The sequence below is a fragment of the Oryctolagus cuniculus genome, chromosome 14, assembly GCF_051225735.1.
Source record: "Oryctolagus cuniculus isolate XC-2025 breed Fujian yellow rabbit chromosome 14, ASM5122573v1, whole genome shotgun sequence".
Lineage (NCBI taxonomy): Eukaryota > Metazoa > Chordata > Mammalia > Lagomorpha > Leporidae > Oryctolagus > Oryctolagus cuniculus.
This window is the reverse complement of record NC_142880.1, coordinates 8,172,250-8,190,429: the sequence shown is the minus strand read 5'-3', so window position 1 is coordinate 8,190,429 and position 18,180 is coordinate 8,172,250.

The following is an 18,180-nucleotide window of genomic DNA, read 5'->3' as shown; positions in this document are numbered from 1 at the left end:
TTAATTTTGTTAACAGAACCTGATAATGATAAATGTGACACCATGTAAGTCGATTGATTTTTTTCAAAAAAAAAAACTAATGATTATTTATGTAAAATTATATTTGATATCTTTCCAATATAGTATACAGAGGTGACAGCTACATTAATTAGCCAACTAAATGTTATAATAGTATTGAAATTAGTGGAAAAAATACTGTAAAGGAATGTCTCTTCAACCATGTACTGAGAAAGAATTGCCAAAATTGTGTTGAAGAAAAGCATTAATATACTTCCATTCATCAACTTACAGGATTTCTGGTCGAAAACTGATTTTTTTTTATCCTGCAAAGCATAAATATGGGACTGCCACTGTTCTTACAAGTTACAATGAAAACCAAAATAACAGCAGAAAAAATATTAATAGGAAAATAGGCAAGAACTCAAATGGGTGACACACGTGAGAAATATCCCATGATAGAAGATCACACATGAGAGATGCTTTAGAAGAATAATGAGATACTATTTTATGCTTTTCATATTTGCAGATATTTCCATTTCTGCCATAGCAATCATAATCACAGTTTGTTCCTATGGCAGTGTGAAGCCTTGAGCTAACTAATAATAAGGAAATGCACAAACTCATCAATCTGTAGGCTGCCATATATGTCACCCCACATTCTGAAATATTTCCATTCTGCACCCAAGTTGGATTTTGGGTAGAGAATTCTAAATTCAACTTTTCCTCAGAAATTTAAAGTATTACTTATTTGTTTTTAGGTTAGTATTTTGATGAGTTCCTTGCTCCTCTAATTCAAACTTCTGTCTTGACATACTTATGTTTTATCTACTGGGAAATTTTTAAATTTCTACCTTTATTCTTAGCACTTCTAAATATCAGAAAAACATGTTGAATGCCATCTTAGAAAAAAAAAAAAGAGGCTATACTGGCTACACTAAAGTGTATTAGCTTGCTGGCTTTAACTCATAATTTTTACTATTGTTTCTTAAATGCATCCTGCTTATTTCCTATGTTCTCACATAACACAATCGATTGTAGCCAGATCTTGTAATTGCAATATTCATCCATTTTTCTCTCTTCTACCTTCTCATATGTCTTGCCACCTGGCTGGAAGGTATACTTGACTTTATCATCTATCTCTGGTATTGAATTTCTCATTTTAGTGGTATTTTAAATTCTCAGTAGCTATTTTCTAATTATTTATTCCTTAGAGTGACCTTATTTTAACCAGCAGACTTTGCTTTATAATTCTTTATGACTACTGCCCACCCCTGCCCCATGTGAAAGTGAGAAGGATGTTAAAATATTCACTCTAAAATCCCCACACGTAGTTTGTGCAACATCTTTAAAAACGGTTGTCAAGGTTTAGACCTTGGAGCAAACATGGGGCTGTCATAGAAGGTGAAGAAGGGAAGTTTAGAGGAAATCTTTGATTAATTTACTTCCATGTGGTTCAGATACACTGACAAATTTAGTGCTTGTCCATGATGACTAACATTTCCAGTCTTCCACTGGGAAACCTCCTTATACTGGACCAGCAGAGACCTCCTGCAAATATTCTGACCTGCAGTTTCTTTGGTCTCTATGCTATCTACATTCTCTTTCTAAGTTCCAGGACATTCTTCTGTCTTGTTCCCTGAAGACTCGTTTCTTTTATGTTCTTTGTTGTTTTAGGGCTCCTCTGTATTTGATTCCCTTACACATACTAATTTCAAAAATACATATTTAAAATTTTTCCTGTGTAACAGAACATATTGAAAAGTCAAAGTATATATGCACACACTACACACAAACATCCAAAATTAGATTTTATTCTTGACTCATTGTTGGACAATCCTTGTGTTTCTTGTTTAAGATTTATTCTACTTATTTATTTACTTGACAGGAAGGGTACAGAGAGACAGAGACAGAAAGAGAGCCAGTCTGAATGCTGACTACTTCACTTCCAATCTCCCTGCTTGTGTGACTGCAAAAGCAGTAGAGGATGGCCCAGGCACTTGGTCCACTGCCACCCATGTGGGAGACTCATATGGAGTTCCAGGCTCCTGGCTTCTGCCTCGCCCAGCCGCAGCCATTGCCACCATGTAGGGAGTGAACAAACAGATGGAAGATTTCTCTCTCTCTCTTTCTCTCTCTCTTTCTTCTCCTCCCCCCACATCTATCTCTATAACTCTCTTTCAAATAGATAAATAAATCTTTTATAAAATGGAGTTAGCCAGCCGCGGCGACCATTGGAGGGTGAACCAATGGCAAAAGGAAGACCTTTCTCTCTGTCTCGCTCTCTCACTGTCCACTCTGCCTGTCAAAAAAAAAAAAAAAAAAAGTAAATAGGTTCAAGTCCTGATTTTCAAGTATTTCTTAGTTACTGAACAGGTATAATCAGAATCACAAAAAAATGCAAATTGATTGTAATATTATTATGAGTCAATATTCAGAAACTTTACCACAATCATAGGTAATTACATATTGTATTGAAAGTTAGATTTTGGTGGTCTAACAGTAAAAATATTCTGAAAAGGAAATTAATAAGAATTTTTTTGACAAACAGAGTTAGACAGTGAGAGAGAGATATAGACAGTGAGAGAGAGACAGAGAGAAAGGTCTTCATTCCATTGATTCACTCCCCTAATGGCCGCTATGGTCAGCACTGTGCCAATCCGAAGCCAGGAGCCGAGTGCTTCCTCCCAGTCTCCCATGCAGGTGCAGGGACCTAACCACCTGGGCCAACCTCCACTGCCCTCCAGGGCCACAGCAGTGAGCTGGACTGGAAGAGGAGCAACCAGGACTAGTACCCGGCGCCCCAACCGGGACTAGAACCTGGGGTGCCAGTGCCGCAGGCAGAGGATTAGCCAAGTGAGCCATGATGCCAGCCAAAATTAATAAGAATTTTTTTAATGTATAATAACTGTTGTAGTACTTTTGTATATTACTTATTAATGATTATAAGACCATGACAGTCTATTGCAATGAAACACCATAATAAAAGAGAAGTTACATAGTACCCAAAGTGATCAACTGAACTGAAAATGATGGTATCTTTGCATCTATTCAGGTATGTAGGGACAGATACTTTCAAAGCTTCCAAAGAGGTTGATTTAACTGTCAAAGTGAAATCCCTTTTGGAATGTGCCTTCATTTATAATTTTGAAAATGACTCACATTCATGAAGGCATGGCTTTGCTACTTTGTTGACTGAACTGTAGAGTGATTATCTTTTGTTCTTCAACCCCTCTGCAAGCACACATCTCCTTGTCCTTGTAAAACAACTTTAACATCTGGTTAGTTTGTGATGCATTCTAAGTAGAGATAACATATGGCACTGTTTTGACCTTTTCAATATTCTGTACGATAATTGGCTGTCCATTCTATATCTTCTCTACAGGTTAGTGGAACAGAAAGCAAGGGAGAAAATGCAATTGGTAGCCAGTCAAATAACAGACCATTGAAAAGGTCAAAGCTATATAGCAGAGTCTCGTAATTGACAGAATGTGTGAAACATTAAAATTCTACCATCTCATTCTTATGGCAAAGACGATAATGAAACAGAAAATGGCACTACATAAATCTATTCATGTGACAATCATTGTTCTGAGAATTGAGAACATAATTTAACATATCCCATGTATGATTTTTAGAATTTCATTATTTTGGTATCCCAGACTTTGTAGTGTAGATAATTACAAATACTCAATAGAACTAGTTGTCTAACAGTAGATGTTCAGTCTAATACAAAATGTCATATTAACCTTAAATAGATATGCATTTATAAAAATCCATAGGGGCATTCTAAACACAAAATTTCAAGAATTCTGTTCTTTCTTTCAGGACTCACTTGTAGAACTTATTGAAATTTTTTATTATGATATTTTTGTTGTTAAAGGAAGTAGCACCAAACTGATGTGAGAGAGCTTTTCTCATTTTAACAGAAACCATTTTCAGTAATTTAAACTAAACAGCAGACCGTTGAGATAAAGCTCTAGAAAATGAGGCTGGATAGATATTTGGCACCTGCTTCTGAGATTATGGTCAAGGAAGAGAGATTCAGTCAATGCATTCACCTAGCAGCCATATTTTAAGTGTCATTTCTTAACTTTGTCTACCACTACGATGCAGTTCAAATTAATGGGGTGGTGCAGGTGGAAGGGAGGAGAAGGAGAGAGACAAACTTACTATATGAGATGTATATTCATTTGGCTTTTCCACTGAAGGCATAGTTCGTCAAGGAAGTACGTGGGGACCTTAGCTTAAGCCATAAATGACAATCTTACAGACTCAAAATTCAGGCATACGAGTGTGGGTAATCATTGAAAAAAGGATTTCAGTGGGCTGGCACTGTGGCATAGCAGATTAATCCTCTGCCAGCAGCACCTGCATCCTGTATTGACGCTGGCTCGCGTCCTGGCTGCTCCTCTTCCTATCCAGCTCCCTGCTGATGGCCTAGGAAAGCAGTGGAAGATGGCCCAAGGGCTTGGGCCCCTCTAACCATCTTGGAGACTACGAAGAAGCTTCTGGCTCTTTGCTTTAGAAAAGCACAAATCCAACCTTTGCAGCCATTTGGGGAGTGAACCAGCAGATAGAAGCTCACTCTCTCTCTCTCTCTCTCCCTCTCTCTCTCTGCCTCTCTGTAAATCTGCCTTTCAAATAAAATAAATATAAAAAAACAAGACTTCAGATAACCAAGATGTCTATTACAAACCAATAGCCTCTATGAATAAATCTCAACATGTTTTGTCAACCATGGACAGTATACAACAACAAAACTAATACACACAGCGACTTGAAAACGTGAATCATGACAAAGAGGTGAAATTCTCAGCTTGTAAATAGAAAGTAGACAAAATATTAAATTAAGCTTGATTGAAATTAAATCAAAATCAAAATTAAAAAATAAATGACAAAATGAGAAAACAGATAAAAATACAATAGAAAATAAATAACAGGAAAGGAAGGCTAAAAGGAGGGTAATATAAAAACAAGCAAGCAAAAATTGTAATCCTTTCAAATCAATAATTGCATTAAATTCAATGAAATAAACAGAATATTAGGCAGCATTTGCTAGACAAGTCCAAATACCAGGAATAAACATTTGAGGTGATAAAATGCTAATTTCCAAGATAAGAGTATTACACAGTTTCCATATATTGAAATGTCATATTGTATCCCATAAAAACAGCTAGAAGCCCAAATAAAACCATGATCTGCTTACCCCAAATGCAAGAAGTCAAACAGCATTGAGGTGATAGAAGAAAGAAGGTATTTACCTGCAGTGTGCAGAGCTCCTGTGGGGCTGCCCTGGTGGGTGGGTGGTGGCTCCCATGACCCTCCTTTGGTCAGCAACAGTGTGTTCTTTGGGGAACACTGGGGATGTCAAGCTGAATTTCCGTTGGTCAGATAGATAGAAGTTATTTTTTGCTTAGGCCCTACAATTCCAGCAAAATCCTTTAAAATAAGATGAAACATCAAGACATTATCTACAGAGGAGACACATGACATCATAAGTCTTGTGATCAGGGACTCTGTGGGACCAGCCATACCACCCCCTCAATTTAGTGAGTTAATTTTCCTGAAAGATTGATCTGCAATCATGAAGTGTAGAGCAAGGAACTTTAAGCTAAAGGAAGGAGGCTGGGAGTTTGTGGGAGACTAGTGCCTGATAGTATTAGTACACACACACATACACGCGGCTATTTGCAGAATGCTGCTTAGCTGCTGAAGCGGATATATTCTCTGCTGCGTGTTTCAGATGTGGCCACGGAAACTCCTCTGAGAAGAAGCAGCCTGGTTTGCAAGAAATAATTAATACTGATCGTAAGGAGCAGAACAGGGGCTAATGACGAAGCATTATCTGCTCTCAGAGCCATAGGCTGTCATTTAGATTTTAGAATTGCAGTTTGTCTTACATCTTTTTATTTCCTTGTTATTTTTACATTCACAGTTAAAATTGTATATATTTTCTGTACCTGTATGGTATCTGAAAGTATATAAACTTCATGGAATTACCAAACCAGGTTTAGCATTGTGTGTAATTACCACATAATTACCACTTTTGTGGGAATAACACATCCATTCTTTTAGCATTCTTAAGAATATAAACAGGCCTAAAAATTCAAGGAAAACACATATTATGAAAAAATACATACATATGGATTTCAAACTTCATACACTTTTTAAATAACCTCATGTATTATTAACTTTAGTTACCATATTGTACAGTAAATCACTTGAATTTGTTCCTTCATCCTAACTGAATTTTTAAAATTTTCTTGACTAACATCTTTTCTCAGCTCCAGTTCCTCCAATCATTCCGGTCTTGAGTAACCACCATTCTATTCCCTACTTTTATGGGATCAACTTTTTTAGAATCCAAGTATAAGTGAAATCATACTTTATTGTCTGCTTGGCATATTTCATTCAACAAAACATCCTGCAGGTTCAACCATGTTGCCACATTTCATTTTCTATGGTTGAACAGTACTCCACATCTTCTTTTTTCATATATCCATTGATGGACATTCAGGTTGATTTTTATATCTTAGTTATAGTAAACATAGATTTAACAAACACAACATTACACATAGGTCTGCTACAGACTTATTTCATTTCCTTTGGAGGTACACGTAATAATGAGATTGCTAGGTTATACAGTAGTTCTACTTTTTAAATGTTTTCAGGCATCTGCATTCTGTTTTTCATAAAGTGTTATACTAATTTACATTGTCAACTACAGTGTCCAAGGGTTTAGTTTTCTACATCCTTTCTAATGCTTATTATTTTACCTTTTTGACAATATTCATATTATTTGTGTGAGGTGGTGTTTCACTGTGGTGATGGGTGGTGGTGTTAATCATCATTTTATATACCTGATGACTATTTACATGTTTACTTCTGAAAAATGTCTACTCAGATCCTTTTCTCATTTTTGAAATGAGTAACTGTTTAATTTTTTTATTTATTTGAATGGCACAGAAACAGAAAAAGAAAAACAGAGAGAGGAGAATAGAGACACACACACACACACAGAGAGACAGACATACACAGACACAGAGAGATTTTATCATCCATGATTTACTGTCAAAATACTTTAAATAGCCGGGACTGCACCATGCTGAAGCCTAGTGACTGGAAATCAATCCAGGTCCCCCACATAGGTGACAGGGACCCATGAACACTTGGAGCCTCTCATGGTATGCACTCGTGTGAAATTAGATCAGAATGAATTAGATAGGATTGCAATATGGAATGAGGATATTCCAAGTGCCATCTTTTTTTGTTTGTTTGTTTTTTGACAGGCAGAGTTAGACAGAGAGAGAGAGAGAGAGAGAGAGAGAGAGAGAGAGAAAGCTCTTCCTTCCATTAGTTCATTCCCCAAATGCCCACCACGGCTTGCGTGCTGAGCTGATCCGAAGCCAGGAGCCAGGTGCTTCTCCTGGTCTCCCATGCGGGTGCAGGGCCCAAGCACTTGGGCCATCTTCCACTGCCTTCCCTGGCCACAACAGAGAGCTGGACTGGAAGAGGAGCAACCGGGACAGAATCCGGTGCCCCAACTGGGTCTAGAACCCGGGGTGCCAGCGCCGCAGGTAGAGGATTAGCCAAGTGAGCCGCAGCGCTGGCCTCCAAGTGCCATCTTAACCAATGATCCAAATGCTTGCCCTATTTTCCCATTTTTTAATCAAGATATTTTCTTTCTTTCTATTTAGTTATTTGAATTTCATATATATTTTATGTGTTAACTGCTTACCAGATGTATAGCTGGTAAAAGTTTTCTGCTGTTCTGTAGATTGTCTCTTCACTTACATCTTCTATTTTCTACTGTTTGTCCTACATCTTCCCACTTCCCAAATGACTATTTCTGTAGGTACACTGTGACTGCTTTCCCACTTGACATTGTCTGAGTGAGGTTTAGGCAGCATCTATCTTTAATGAATCTGTCTCTAATTGAAGAAAGTCCACATAGAGATACGATGCAGAGACCACACCAGTCACCCCACCATGAAGGACTCTAACACCTCACTCAGAAATGCTGTATTTTGAGCCCAATACCACGACAGTATTACCAAATCTGATCATGGTGACTGCTAGCACTGTTCAAATGATTCGGGCATCTGATAAGATGTGCATTAATGTCCTCCTGTTTTAAGAAAGTGGACATCTGACTAGATTTGTTCTTAAAATGTAAGTTGGGATCATGAATTGTACTTTCAAGTGGGAGCTTAAAGAATCTGTTCACAGGGCACCATTGTTCCTTCCCCTGCCTTGGTGACTAGGAACTGTTTATTAAAGTTGAACATCTGTTACTCGGGTCCCTATATGACTTTGATCTGAGGATCACAGAAATTTTCAGCAGAATACCTAACAACATGAAATATGTAGCAACACAGAGTTGAAAATTGAACATTTGACTGTTACTATAGTGCAACTATGTGCTTTTAGTCTTATTATTATAATAGGACAGTAGATAAACCGAAGGAATAGCAATTTATAAAACAATAAATACAAATAGACCAAAATATATAAAAATGTTAACTCTTTTAAAATGCAAAGTGAATACTTGTGAGAAGTAACAATGACTATATTGCCTATTTTATTGATAAAAATACCTATGTGTTCACATACAGTGAAGTATTCAAGTATAGCACTGTAAAAGGTGCTGCCATATACTTTATGTGTATTATTTATTTGTTCTCCTAATAATGTACATTACCTCCAATCCATCAAGCAGCAAGATATCAAGGAAGTTATCATAACAGATAATTTGACAAGCACAAAATATAGAATGTGTATGGATATATAAAGTGTATTACCACTTCCAATAGTAATTTTTACAGGACAAGGAAATTTATGTTGATGTGACAAAGTTCATAAGGACATAGGATATAATGTTCTCAAATGCTTGGAAAGATAATTAGATTAGAATGTGCCCAAGTGTCTTCCATAGCTGACTATTTATCAAGAAATATTCAGCACATATTTTTCCTTTGTGAAAGCAAGTTCCCAATGGGCATCAAACTAAATTATTATCTAATCAGGGGATCAAACTGAAAGATAAAAATGCACTGTGGTTTCCACAGAAGTTTCAAAATTGACCCTAGGCCCTAAACTCAGTAGAATTCTTCCATTTCTATTACCCTTCTTGGACACATATAAAGTGGATTTGGGGGAAAACAACATCTTTGATTTATTAAGCAAAAGGATGGCTAGGGATTTCAGGGCTGGTTTAGCTCTTGGAAGTCTTTGTTTTTATTTCCTAGCTGTGAATTCTTTACCCATGCACATATAGATACATGTACCTGATGGTTTCTAATCTTTTTAACTCTGGTCATCTCTAATGAGCAGAAATCCATACCTGCATATTTTAAAATCTTAATTCTGTGTTGACTACATTTTGTATTTTCTTGCCCTGGATTTTTTTCACTCAACAATTAGATTGACTATTTTCAGTAAATATTTTTGAAGTTTTTTTTTTTTTTTTTGCTTGAAAGAGTTACAGAGAAAGAGAGAGAGAGAGAGAGATGAAGTGACAGAGAGGAATAGAAAAAGAGAGAGAGAGAAAGAGAGAGAGAGATAGATCTTCCATCCATTGGCTTACTCCTAAAATGGCTGCCGCAGGCAGTGGTGTGCCAGGCCAGAGCCAGGAGCCAGGAGCTTCATTCAGGTCTCACAAAAACATGCAGGGGCCCAAGCACTTGGGCCATCTGTAATAAAGTAATTTAAAAAGTTCATTTAGTCTCATTTCTGTCATTTCATATATGTAATACTCAATGTCACCCCCATTTGAGACTTTTATACCAGAAATGTTATTAATTCATTCAATTTTTCAGAATAGGTGCTGTGGGGAGCAACTCAGACTAGACTAAGTTACTGGAATTAAGACTTATTCTATGCATCTGCTCTCCCACAATATGGCGCTGAGAAGGGAGAAACAGCTTCTACACAGCTGCCTCCAGTTCAACCAATAAACTGTAGGACCTGCTCCTGATTGGAGGAGAGCAGCGTACTCGGCGTGTGGGTAGCAGAGTTGGGATTGGTGGAAGAGGACTATAAAGGAGGAGAGAGACAACATGCACCAGGAACATCTAAAGGGAACATCTATCTGAAGGAACACCTGTGCAGCCCCCGAGAGAGCCGGCCGGTGGTGTGCCGCTCCCCTGCGGATGTGGGGAAGGTGGCCAGGGGGAACCACCCTTCCACGGAGGTGGAGGGACGGCAGCCAACCCGGGAAGAACCAGCAGCAAACCCGGGGAGGGCTGAGCAGACAAAAGAACAGCTCAGGGTCCAGTGCTGCTCCTCCACGAAGAGGGGGAGCGACATAATGGTGCCGTGACTCGGATATGAAGCCTAGGCAGGGCTTAGTGTCGTTCCTCCACGAAGAGGGGGAGCGACAAGGTGCAGAAGTTTTTATTGTAAATTTAACCTTCATATCGATCTTGGGTAACTTAAAGCATTTCTCAGCTTTATCTCAAACTGACTTGGTCTATAATAACTGGATTTTCTGATACTTCAAGGCCATGACTTTCTGGAATAAGTCTAATCATTATATTTGAAGTCAGAAAATAGTTGATTACTTTCTGAGGCTATCTGCTGATTTAAATTTTTGCACATGTAGCACTAATATTCTATTTTGACTACTTCCAAAAAAGTAAATATTTACTTAGTAAATTACCTGGAGGGTGATTATACTATGTATTTCCAAGACCAGGAAACTTCTACAAGGAAAAGGTAGATTTAATATTAACATTGGATGTACATACAAACTAGGACTGTATTAAATGCACTTGGTTGGCATTCACCTAAATTGTCTTCCATATAAGTCATGGTAGGTAAAATTTTCTGAAAATTTTGCCAGTATAAATTCAACATCACATACCTCTGGTTTCAATTGTAGCTTCATTACTATCTGTAAAACCACAAAATCAAATTTTAGATCTCCTTATAGCAACGTCGAATTTCTACGTGCTACCATCTACCTGAGGAAAAAATGATCAGGTCCATGTTCTGGTTTAAAAGTAACCCTGAAATAGCCATAGTGTAATGTAACAGCCATTTATTTCTCTCACTTAGTGCTTATTTCTTAGGGATTAGCAGCAGTTCTGACCGTGTTAAGAGACTACTACGGATGGAACTGTGCCCCCTTGAAATCCAGATGTGAGAATGCTAACTCCCAGCATACACTAGAATGTGACTGCATTTGCATTATCAACTCTGGGAATGTAATTAACTTTGAATGGTGTCACATAAATGTGCCTTAATCCAACTGGCCTGTTGTCCTCCTAAGAGGAGGAAAAAATAAAAGGATGCACACGCATGAAAGAGTGTGAGAGGTGAGGGGAAGGTCGTCAGGACAAAGACAGGCTTCAGGTGAACCAAAACTCCTCAGCACCCAAATCTTGATCTCCACATCTCCAAGTCTTCAAGAAAAACGGCTTTCTGTTGCTTAGGCCACCCCACTGATAATGTTTTATCATTGAAACCTTAGTAAGCTAGCAAAGAAATGCAGAACCCCAACTGTTGGATGCCCATTTGAACGTAGATGTTATGATTGGAAGACTCATACTGAACTGGATCCCCAGTTTAATCGTACTATGAGGAGGGGCCTTTGGAAAGTTATCAGGCTGTGAGAAGTTCACCCTCACAGAGTTAGATGTCTTATGAAAGGGCTTGAGGGGCCAGTTTGCCCTTTTCATCTCTCCTGCACGTGGGAACACGGTGTGCATCCCCTTACAGTAGCACAGACCAGGTCTGGATCAGATCCAAACCCATCAGCACCTTGATCTCAGAATTCTAGACTCCAGAACTGCGAGAAATAAAATTTATGTTCTTTATAAATTACCCAATCTCAGGTATTTTTTCATAGCCGAAGTATGGGCTAAGACAACAGGGTTCCACAATTACATGGACAAAGGGAATAAAGTAGGAATCACACACTTGGTGAAGAAAACTCCTATCAGGAAATTGCATACATAGTATTCACATTTGGTTGGCTGAGTGTGGTGCTGGAGCACAAAATTTCAAGAAGTCAGAGAAATGGGATTCTCCCAAGTGCCCCCACTGGAGAAAAACAACTGAATGAATAGTTTTAATGAGACCCACAAAAATTTGTCGCACTTTTCACCTGAAAGTGATAAACCCACACATTTGCCTTTATTAACGATTTTTTGTAGAACACTAGTTAGCTCTTATCATACTATTTTTATTACGGCAATTAGTGTCTTTATCTAGGTTATAAAAACATTAAGGCACATTCTAAATAGTTTTTTTCTTCTGATATTTAGAGAAATGCGAGTCATTCTTCCAAGTTTCTGTTCAAGAAAAGCTGTTTAAATGACTATCTGCCTGATTTTTCTTCAACCTTGTAAGAATATGCCACATTAACAAGCTGGAACATACGGTTATCCTAATTATCTGCTTTCTAAAATATCACAGTTGAAATATTTTATTAAATATTTTGCAACTGATGAACAATCTATAGTACACAACACCATCTCTCTAGTTTCCAATATACTTTTCATACCACTTACTGCCTAACCACCAAGACAATAGGATTGTCTGTAAAACCGTAGAAAATATCAGGCAGGTCTGTCTAAGCATACTTAAATCTATGTATTAATACAATGAATCCTACCTAATTTACCTATACTTGTGAACTTTTCTTCTCCGGGTGACTTGGTTCAGATGGAAGAGACAGGGGAACCCCATCAGTATGTGTCCTTTTGCTTTATCTTAAATAATTTCAGTAGGAAAATGGAGTGGGGAAATATGAGAACAAAATATGTTGTCATCTGACATAGATAAGAAAGAAGAGAATGGAAACACAAAAAATGTAAAAGTAATTGAGAAAGGGCATATATAAGGCACTGGAACTAGCGGTGGTGAGGGTGTTATATATTTCTGTTAGCCGTCACAGAGCACACCAAACACCAGAGTAAGGAAAACAATTTATTGGGGAAAACGCAGCAGACTGGAGGGAAGGGGCAAAGAGGGAAAAGGAGAGTAAGAGAGAAAGAGGAGAGAGGAGAGAGGAGAGTAAGAGAGGAGAGGTTAGAGAGAGTAAGCAGGAGAGAAGGAAGAAGCCAAGAGAGAGCGCAGAAGAGAAGAGCCAAGAGAGAGGAGCCAGGAGAGCCACGTGTTTAGGAACCAGTCCTTTTAAAACTTTGCCCAAGGGCGGGCAGGGAAGCAGGAGAACGGAATCCCATTAGATTGGGGGTGGAGCTTGACCACAGAGGTTGGGCCTTGTGGCCACCTGGCTTTTAGTAATGGCGGTGGGGGCTAGAGCTTGGAATGTAAATCAGGGTATAGATCGAACCACAGATAAAACTGCACCAGTTTCCTAACCGAGGGGATATCAGCTTCTTCATCCTGCACCTGAGTAACTCTCAGGGATGTTAGAGAAAGGATTCAAACTAACTTCTTCTGAATTTAAACAAACAAACAAACAAACAAAAAAACTCTGGCATTAGTCCTCTAGGTATATATAAACTTCTACAAAAAGTTGAATTCTCAAATATAAGTTGTTTGAAGATAAAGTATATTTTTTGAAATTCATATAATAATACTATAATTTTAAATATGTTACCCATGAGATTTTTCACTTGACCATATAAGCTGTCCATGATCACTCAGCTAATTAATGAGAGCAAAGGATACTGAAACCTGGAATTAACATGAAATTAGTTTGTTACTTTAAGGCTCTTGAGGGAAGATTATGCATTTTAAGTTTTCATTGCATTCACACAATGCTGAATACATAAACAGTGCTGGTTAAACACTTGTTAAGTGTGCAAATAAGTTAATCAATTAAATGTTTATGTTATGATATTTTTTTGTTTTTAACTTTTATTTAATGAATATAAATTTCCAAAGTACAGAATATTGATTACAATGGCTTCCCGCCCATAACGTCCCTCCAACCCGCAACCCTCCCCTTATCCGCTCCCTCTCCCCTTCCATTCACATCAAGATTCATTTTCGATTCTCTTTATATACAGAAGATCAGTTTAGCATACATTAAGTAAAGATTTCAACAGTTTGCTCCCACACAGAAACATAAAGTGAAAAATACTGTTTGAGTACTAGTTATAGCATTAAATCTCATTGTACAGCACACTAAGGACAGAGATCCTACATGAGGAGTAAGTGCACAGTGAATCCTGTTGTTGACTTAACAAATTGACACTCTTGTTTATGGCCTCAGTAATCACCCTAGGCTCTTGTCATGAGTTGCCAAGGCTATGGAAGCCCCCTGAGTTCACTGACTCTGATCATATTTAGACAAGGCCATGGTCAAAGTGGAAGTTCTCTCCTCTCTTCAGAGAAAGGTACCTCCTTCTTTGATGACCTGTTCTTTCCACTGAGATCACATTCATGGAGATCTTTCATTTAGGTTTTTTTTTTTTTTTTTTTTCCCCCAGAGTGTCTTGGCTTTCCATGCCTGAAATACTCTCATGGGCATTTCAGCCAGATCCGCATGCCTTCAGGGCTGATTCTGAGGCCAGAGTGCTGTTTAGGACATCTGCCATTCTATGGGTCTGCTGTGTATCTCACTTCCCATGTTGGATCATTCTCTCCCTTTTTTATTCTATCAGCTAGTATTTGCAGACACTATTCTTGTTTATGTGATCCCTTTGGTTCTTAGTCCTATCATTATGATCAATTGTGAACAGAAATTGATCACTGGTACTAGTGAGATGTCACTGGTACATGCCACCTCGATGGGATTGAATTTGAATCCCCTGGTATGTTTCTTACTCTACTGTTTGAGGTAAGTCAGCTTGAGCATGTCCCGAATTGCACATCTCTTCCCTCTCTTATTCCCACTCTTATATTTAACAGTGGTCACTTTTCAGTTAAGTTTCGCACTTAAGAAGAATTGTGTATTGATTACAGTATTCAACCAAAAGTATTAAGTAGAACAAACAAACAAAAAATACTAAGAGGTATAACATATTAAGCTGCTCATCAACCGTCAGGGTGAGGGCTGATCAAGTCACCGTTTCTCATAGTGTTCATTTCACTTTAACAGGTTTCCTTTTTGGTGCTCAGTTAGTTGTCACCTATCAAGGAGAACAAGTGGTATTTGTCCCTTTGGGATTGGCTTATTTCACTCAACATAATGTTTTCCAAATTCCTAACAGGGATCACTTTTCAGTTAAAATTTAAACACCTATTTTAACAAATGAATATTTTAAGTGCCATACTTGGCCCTGTTCCTGGGGACAGGAGGACACTGACTGAGGCCTGAATACGATTCACAGAAAACTGTCTTGAGTTTTACATAAATCCCTGTTTGGGAGAAAGTCATGTATACCATTTGGTGTCCTCTCCCCAGAGGGTTTACATTTGTCAGTCAGTTTAAATGGCGAGTCTTTAACTTGCTTGCAAATGAAGATGAATAGCTAGTATTTCTGGAGTTAGTATTTTAATAAAATATTTCTAAATATCCTGGCGTTCTCTCGCCACTTTTCTCGGAAGTTCAAGGTCAGTTTTAGCAGCAGGGTGACCCTTTGGTCTGAGAGTGCAGCCCTGCTGGGTTGTGGAAGGCAGTTATCTCATTTTATGCCCATGGGGAACCTCCTCACATCATTTATTGGTATAATAAGGAGGCGAAACAATCTGCTTTGCTGTAAATTAATGTTTCAGTTAGAAAAACGGTTATAGCATAAACACATCTTAACTACCTGACTTCTAACTAAAGGTAAATTTCCAGTGAAAAACAATTTGATATGACAATCACGTTCTTCAATATTAAACTGATACATCATTTTTAACTACTTTTCAGAACAAATACTTCTTTTCTTGACGTTAGTGGCTAACTCCAAGATATTGTTTTCCTCTTATTGCCAGGCATATATTTGTTTTCTAGTTGAGATTATGTGGTGATTTCTGAAAGAAATCTTTAGAACTAAGAATGGATAATTTTTTAAAGTATTCTAAAACATGGATTCATTCATTCATTCACTCATTCATTTATTTGAAAGAGAAAACAGGCAAGAGAGAGAGAGAGATTTTCTATCTGCTGGCCCCGTCCCCGAGTTGCCATAACATCTGGGACTGGGCCAGGAGGAAGCCAGGAGCCTGTAACTCCATCCTGGTCTTCCCAGTCACATTGGCAGGAAGCTAGATTGGAAGTGGAATAAGTGCAACTTGAACCAGCACCCCTCATTGTGATGCCCATTTCACAAATAGCCGCTTAACCTGCTACACCACATGGCAGGCCCCAAGTCAGAAAGCTTACAAACTTATCACAATAGCATTTTTCCCATTTGGCGCATGCTAGCTGTTGAAGCTTGAAAATGTTTTTCTAATGCATTATTTTTAAACTATATATTTAAAATATATGGGATTATACAATATGCTGCAACTTCCTAAGGTGATTTTTTGAAGAACATCCCTGACAATAGTTAAGAACAAAAACAGCAAATTTGAAAATCTTCTTTTCTATTCAGGGACAGTAATCATACTTTCTTAATTTGCCATAAATTCATTCCCATATGTTGAGTCACTTCAAATGTGAAATATCGATGTGCACAGCATTTTTATATTGTTTAGTAAGGTTATATTATCCTTCTTTTTATTGAGTTGCTGCAGGCCACAAAGAGATGAGCCCAACAAAATTTAAAGAGAATTTGATACGTAGATGAGTTTTGAGAGCTTACTTCAACTTCCTGAAAGCTTGTCAAAGACAGATCACTCTTTCTGTGCCCTGTTCTATGTACCAAACAATAATCCTTTCAATAATTTCTGCCTCAGGAGAGGGTAAGCCTGATTAGCTTAAACCTGAAGTTTTATTAAAGTTTTTTTTTTTTTCTTTAAGATCCAAGGTATTCTCACTGATTGCTTATTTCAGTGTGAGATCCTCAAGCTGTTTCACTTTTTGTTAGTTTTGCTAAAATAGCATTGCTTTTTTTTTTTTTTTGAGTGGGAAAGTCACTATAGTGGCTTAAAGTTTAATTTTCACATTTAGCTTTCTATTTCATACTTGGCTAATTTTCTGGAAATCTTAATATTCTTGTTGTCCTTTATTTTTATAATGTTGTGTCTTGATAAAATATTACAAAACTGTCATAGCAAATAGATATTTATCAGCCATGATCTAGATGATATGAATTTATATTTTCCAATAAGATGAACTATTCCAGCTATTCTCCCAAAGTATGGAAATGTGTGACAACTGTGTAGTTGTAAGGACAAGGCAATCTCACTTCCACTGGTCTGTGGTGAGAAGTCTTTCCCAAGAGGCCAATGAGGAAGTGAGTGGGCATTTCTGATCAGTAACGTTTGCATGTCCTGTGGTGCACATGCTCTTAGCATGGCCATTTCTAGCTTTCCAAGTGAAGTCGCAGAGTGAGTAATTGAGACGGGATGTTTGTAGTAGGGTTTAACCTCCCCATACCAGGTAGATTCAACAAACCACTGTTTCCCTCCCACTCTCTCCATATCCTTTGCTCACTGCCCGACAGCTTCATTGTTGAAATCAACTCTTGATAATGAAGTATTGCTTTCTGAACTCCTTAATTAAAATTATCATTTCAATAAACGTGTACCATCCCCTTCACTGTAGTAGTTACTAGCACACTCTATCACTAAGAACATCACAGAAATAAAAATAAGGGGCTGGTGTTGTAGTGCAGCAGGTTAATCCATCACACCCACGACACCAGCATCACATATTGGAGCCCTGATTCATGTCCCCGCTGCTCTGTGTCTCTTCCAGCTTGGTGCTAATGCACCTGGGAGAGCAGCAGATGATGGGCCAAGTACCTGCGTCCCTGCCATGGTAACAGGATGACGCAGGTGCAGCTCCATGCTCTTGGCTTCCACCTGGTCCAGTCATGGCCATTGCAGTCATTTGGGGAGTGACCAGCATATGGAAGATCTTTCTCTCTCTCTCTTTCCCTCCTTGTTACTTTGGCCTTCAAATAAGTAGTACAAATAAATTTTTAAAATAAATATAAATAAGTAGACATGGCAAAGGAAACAAATAAATATAAATTGTATTTGTTAGGAATCTAAAAAATACTCTAGCAATGAGTTCTTTTTATTCGAAATGAAAATATGCAGATTTCATATGCACAGTGACAAGTTATGACAAATATGTACTTTTGTGTATTTGTGTAACCTAAAACTCTATGAAGATTTAGATGATTTCCATATTTTCAGAAAGTTATCTTCTTTGCATCCCACTAA